The sequence below is a fragment of the Cygnus olor genome, chromosome 1, assembly GCF_009769625.2.
Source record: "Cygnus olor isolate bCygOlo1 chromosome 1, bCygOlo1.pri.v2, whole genome shotgun sequence".
In the NCBI taxonomy this organism is placed as follows: domain Eukaryota; kingdom Metazoa; phylum Chordata; class Aves; order Anseriformes; family Anatidae; genus Cygnus; species Cygnus olor.
The window spans coordinates 166042534-166049427 of NC_049169.1; positions in this window are offsets into that span (position 1 = coordinate 166042534).

Consider the following 6894-nt stretch of genomic DNA (forward strand, 5'->3'; position numbering starts at 1 on the left):
TTTTTGGCAGTTCTCCAGAAGTACTCACTAGCATGAAGAGAGTGCGGTGAATGGGACAGCAGAAAACTGGCATCTTGGAGTGTATCTATTTGAGTGGCTGCTAAACACAGTGATTCAGCTAATGGCCAGATAGGGTTCTGAACCAGCCCAGAAAGCTCTTCAGGCCTCTCAGCATAGCTCTTGGTGTTATCTTATACAGCCTATATTAACTGTGAGCCAGCGTGGTGCTAATGTATTTCCTACAACGTATGAACTCAGAAGCTGTTTCTTACCAGCTTAGCTGGTACAGCTTGTCTGTCTGCGCCCACCTGGAGAGAAACCCCTCCAGATTTCCTGTAGCCAAAATGGAGCTTGTACTCATTTCTTCCAAAATGTCTCCTTTGCCATAACTTTCAAAGGCAATTATAGTATCCAAATTGCTAAAAACTGTGGCTGAAGGGATAGATCATACTGTCATCCAGACTAGAATTCTGGTTTCCGTAGGTTTGGGGTAGTTCCATCCCCCCCCCCAAAAAAAAAAAAAAACCCTCAACCAACCAACCAACCAACCAACCAAAAACAAACAAACAAACAAACAAACAAAAAAACAACAACCAACCAACCAACCAAAAAAAAACACTCGTTTTTATCTCGGTCTTCCTTCCCCTAAAAACTGACATCACAGAATCCCATTTCCCACTTCCCCTCCTCACGACCCTCACAGGGTGAAGTGAACTGTCTTGCTATGGTATTGCTTTGCTTGCTTCCTTAGTACCTGAAACTTTCGCTCTCTGCTTTTCAAATCCTTTTTATTTTACAGGCCCTATCTGTTCCTGTCAGGTAGTCTGTGGCATTTTTTCTCCAGCTACTCCATCCACACACCCTGCCCTGCATCCCTTTATGTGGGGTGCCTTGTATAGTTCCTTTACCAGCACAGGTAAATATTTTCTTGGCCTTGCTTGCAGGTAGATTGCCAATATGTTCTCATCCTCTCCTGCTCACTCTCTCTCTCAGCTGTGCACAGGGACTGCTCTCAGAGGGCACTTCCAGACTTTTCCTTCCTCCTCCGATGTTCCTGACAGTAATGTGTGTGCCTGCACCTAGAGTTTGGCACATGGGTTAGGTATCAGGAAACATGGGCTTTGCCACTGCATTGCTGATGGTCCCACGCAAGCCCTGCCTCATTTTGTGTCTCTGTTTCTCCGGCTTTTCTTTGAGGCTAATTACACTTCAGGTTTGTTCTCATCTCTGATATCTACTATCTTCTGCCAGCAATTCATATAATGTGGTGGCAAGTGTGAAGAAGTCCCTGGATAGCCAACCCTTGGGGACTTTCTCCATCCCATGCTATTTTTCAAAACACTGTTGTGATGATAATATGCCCATTAGACATCCAGGCATGCAATGATTTTTAAATACATGAGATATAAACGACCATAGTTAATTCTTCTGAAGTCAAGAGACTAATTCTCCTTAACAACTAGAGCCCTATTTACACCTCCAGCAGAAGCCAGAACTTGGGAGATTTTTATGTCTACTACAACTGGACAAAGAACAACAACAACAAAAAAAGAGTGCTCCAATGACATTGATTTCTTTATCAGAATTTATCGTGCTCTACTTGAGCATTTGGTCTCACTGAAGAAACAGGCAGTTTGTCCTGAGTAAATGTAGAGGAACTTGCACCAGCAACTGGAACAAGGCAAGCTATGGTTAGGAGTAGGATAAAACTATCCTAAACTCTGTTTAGGTTAGATCATTATTGCCCAAATCCTCGTTTGATCCCAGGTGAAAGTTCAGCCTGCCTCTTTTCCACAACTGCCTAATATTGTATGTGCTTAAGTTTGCTAGATTCTTCCCTAATTAGCTTGAAAGGTCCCCAGGCATTTAGGTTTAGCCACCTACATGTGGTCAGTAGCATCTGTTCCTGTTGAAATATTTCTACCTTTAGGTAAACAGCCACTTGAATACTGTTGAGCCCTGGAAAGGGCTCCAAGCTCACTATAGTAAACACTGCAGTCAGTGTCATTAAATATGGTCATTCTTGCCATTTTCTATAAAATCAGGTAGATTCCCCTCCTTCCAAGACATTTTCCTACTCTTTCCAAGAAGGGGGACATTTCAATGTAAGGATTTAAAGAGGATTTAGGCTTATCAAGCAAGTTACCTAAGCTTGCAGACAGTTAGATGTCCTTTCTAAAACCACTCTCTGGTTTTCCACTTTTGTGTTAAAGCCAGGTCAGTGCAAAAACAGGCAGCCAAGAATCTTGGAGCTGTGAAAGCAGTTACACCAGAGCGTACTTCTGGTCTAGGGACTCAGTTCCTCAGCTGAAGCTGATGGAATTTTTTCTTTAATTTTTTAAGTGTTCTTGTTCCTTTCCAAGCAAGACTTTGTTCTTCATCCAATGTCTTATGTGACTAGCACACGCATCCAAGGGACTTGGGGTGGAGCTCCAGCTCTGCAGCACATATGTTGCTTGTAGACACACAGAGAGCCCCTGTACAGCACAAGCACTCTGTGCAGGGGTACCTGGGTTCACCACTGCTAGTGCCATCCTTGTGCTGCTGCTGCTGATAACATCTTTCTTCCTGGAGTTTTAGGGAAAAAAAATCACAGCAGCAAGAAAGTGTTGCAATCAATAAAGAAGGCAAAGAGGCTCTGAAGTATTTGAGTAGTTTAAGTAATAAATTTCAGGCAACTCTCAGTTATCTGCACATGTTGTATCCAGATTGAGGATTATATCGGTCAGGACCACAGGGTCATATAAGCTGGTTCAAGGCTGGGTCTGGTTTAGTAGCTGAGAAACAGCAATTCTTGAACACAAACATGCTGATTCTTAGAGACAGCTCATATTCAGGAGTAACATAGCCATTTCAGTGTGCCCTACAGTCCACGCTAACAAAACCTGCTGAACATGTACTAATTCAGCATAGAACCAGCCCAACTGCCACTGGTTCATATCCTTGGGATCCAAAGAAGTATGAAATATGACACATGCTACACAATGAGCTCAGACCTACTAGCGTTTATTAGCCTTTCCTGACCTGAGCTACCTCTGTATATTCACATTATTGTCTAGCCTGCTTAAGAATCTCGCCTGGTCCTCAAGATGATGGAATATGTGGATACCAGAGGCACCAGGTACACCAGCAACCCTCTTGGGTCAAGCTAGTGCTTGAGCTCATGCTTGTATATCCTGACCAAAAAAAAAAAAAAAAAAAGTGGATTGAGTAAAGTTGGATATTAGCACCGTATATTCAGTAATGCATGCACTGAATTCTCCAAGTTCTTCTTTCATCCTCAGTAGCCCCAGACAATGAGGAACTGATGGTGCAATTAAAAAAAAAAAAAAATCACATTTGAGATAATCTTCAGATTGATGTTCTAACTACTGTTATACATCATGTTAAAAATATAAACTGTAACTTAAAGATCAACTGTTCCCCAGACAGGCTGAGACTTGCAGCTTCACACCAGAGGGAGCCATTTGTGGAGGGTCTTTGTTCAGCATGCCCCAATTCTGGGATTCTGACAGCAAGAAAGATTACCAGGTCCTCAGAGCCATTTAAAAGCAAACTGGAAAAAAAAAAAAAAAAAAAAAGCAGCTTAATTTGCACAGTCTCACAGTTGGAAAGCCCTTAGCTGACTAGCTGACTTCTTCAGGGTAATTTTCCTTCCTTCTTTTTTTTTTTTATTTTTATTTTTTCTTCTTCTTGTTCTTTTTTTTTTTTTTCTTTTTCATGTACATTTCTTTGAAGTGTTTTGCATGAAAGTGTAATTGCATATTTTGGGAAGTGATATTGTCCCTGTGTGTTTTCTTCCAATGTAACTATAAATTTCTATCCAAATATGCTCAGAAGCTGTTCGCTGTCAGAACATGAAATTGACTAGTAGATAAGCATACATAAAGGCAGATATTTCCATAGAGAAATCAAAGGCACAAAACAAATTAACAGCATTCTTTGAGTTTTAAATACAGACAGCTATATGGGTGGCAGGATAGGTGGTTTTGCTTTTTAAGTATATTTCCTTAAGTATGAGCTTGAGTTTAAATGTCCCCAGCATGAATTTGCATCTGACTATTGATGTTCTTATCAGTTGTTTTATTATACTTTGTTCACGAAACTGTATCTCATATCTGAAACTGTGATAGATCATTAATTTTAACTGTCTAAAAGTTAGACAGATAGTGTAAAGTCTGCCATTTACCTACCTTGAGAGCCTAGTGAGGAAGAGAAGCAGCTCCCAGAAGTCATCATCACATATCTTAAATATGCAATATCCTATATTCCATAGCAGTTTTCAAGTGGAACAAATTGAAAGCCCTGACCTGGTGACTAGAGGGAGAATGAAGACCATCTAGCTTGGATGAGTGGCATGACTTTTCATAGCTCTAAAAATAATTGCATTAAATTCTGTCCAAAATGCACACAGGAAGTCTAACTGAGACTATGATTACTCTAGCAATTCACCCCAACGGGAGCAGATCAAGGCCTTACAATTTTTCAGGCTTCAGGCTAGCTAAAGGCTTGTGCCCTGGACTGAACATCCCCATAAGCAAGGATTCATCTTCCAGAGCTCTGGATTTCCTTTTGAACACGACATGGCTCAGTTCAATATCAGAATTCTAATGAGTAATAGTTGTAGTTACCATCTGTTATCAGGTTTTCTTATACACCCCAGGTCCATGTGATGAGCGAGTTGCTTTTTAGTCAATGTCTAGATTACATGAATAGGGCCTCGCAATTACTTTGACTTGGTATACCGGTAGTTAAAATACTGAATAAAAAGGGCAAGCACTATATGAATCAAAGACTGAGAAGGCAGCAGAGAAATATTTGCATCCTGCCCCCAGCAAAAGAATCCAGCTGGGAGGAGCTCGGAGTGGTACGGTAGAGGCAAGATGAATATATAAAGGAAAGTTGATAGAAAATTTTATCATAGCAAATTTGCTAGTGGTTTGGAACCAACTGCACTGCAAGAATAATTGGGGAATGCCCAGTGAATAATATTCAATGAGCTTTTGACTCATGCTTCATTTTCAAACCATCCTTGAGCTATTACAAAATTTAAAAATACATTATTTAATCAAAAGTATTTCACACATGGTTGAGAAGATAATGGTGACTTTTAGGGAAATACTGACCCACGTTATCTTCAGGCAAAGCTTCTGAGACCTTTGAAGGCTTTCTAAATAAGGCATGTGTACTTCATCACACAGTATATGTGTAAAAAGCCTTGGTTAGTTTCCCTTAGTGATAAAGACAGAATAGATCTCTGGTTGTTGATTATGTAGCCATAAAAGATTTTCACAATTAACTTTGGATTTCAAAATACCTTTTTGATTAACATTCTAAAAATATACGATTTTAATGATCTTCTTGCAATGAACTGATTTACTGGTATTTTGACACAGGCAGGTAGAACTTTTACAAAAGATGGTAGCCTGTTTTTGCACACTATCCTCAGGGTTAATTGCCTAATCATTAAATTATTAAACACACATTTATAAACTTGGACAGAACATAGCAGTACTTAATTGAACTTTGGTCAATATTTTGTATCACGTTCTCAGCTTCTTTGAGGCATATGGGGCATACAAGTGTATCACTGTTTACATCACTGAGCCTGAATCTTTATATTCTTTAGAAATGCTGAGTCACCAGGCACAAAACCCTCTTCTTTCTGCAGAACTGTGCTCCAGACTATCAGATACATCCCTGCCATTGAAATAAGTGAAATAAGTGAGAGTTCTGTTGAGTGATTGGTCCGATAACAGCAAGGAATGTTTTAAGAAGAGAAAGCTCATAGCTGGAATTGCAATCATTGCAGTTACTGTGAGCTGGTCTTAAAGCAGATAGATTGAACTTTAATCAATCAGTATGTTTTTCCAGATGGCCATAAGTATGTGTTGTATAATCTGCGTTTTATGAGTGTTTGTTTCTTAACTCCTGAGGTAAGAGTAAATTAAGACATAACCCTGAAATTAGTTTAAAGAATACAAATGCTGAAGTCTATTTTGCTTTCTAATACAGAAATAAGACATTGCTGAAAGACAGTAATAGCCTGCTTTTCTCTGTTTCTGTCACATGGACATGTACGGGTGCCTGTGAATACTGTGCTGCCAGCACCTTCATTACTTATTCATCAGCAGAAAAGCCACCAGACTCTCAGGTCTAAAGTTAATCAGCCTTGCCCCAAGCTTTTGTGTCTATGTGCTTATGCTAGATAAAAAAAAAAAAAAAAAAAAAAAAAAAAAAAAAAAAAATCAATTCTAAGAACACTGTTATAGGCCTTGAAATCAATGGATCTCTGCTGGTCCTCAGTCTACCACTTTTGGTAAATCCTATCTGCACCATGGGTGGATTTCTCTGAGCTGTATTTCCTACATTGTCAACCTAGACAGTCCCTTGAAATCCTGAAGAAATTCACCTCTCAGGAGGACGCCGGTGACCTAGCTGGGCACCTAGCGTCACTTCCCACTGGGGCAAGTGCTTCTCCAAAGCAGAGTCCCCTGTTTCTTTGGTGACACTGAGTTGGACACAGAGCATCATCTCTGGTGGCCCAGGCTGCCTGCCCTGGTCTCCCTGCAGTAGATTATTCCAGAGGATGGGTCTCAGCTGCAAACATCAGGACCAAGCTCTAGTGGCTGAAGCAAGCAGGCCCAGGCCCTGTGAAATGCCAGTGACTCCAAGCAACATCTATTATCCTCCCTTAGAAAGGAGAAGATCTGGAGGGCGCCTCAATTTTATAACACCAGTATTAGCAGGGGGATCAGAAATGCCCTAATTCCTAGAGTAATTTGGAGTTGTGTAACACAGCGAATGAGCTTTGCTTTAGCACATGCTCTGGAGCAGGAAGAAGGCACTTGGGGAAACAAAATGAAACACGCTACAACTCGGATGGAGGCGGTG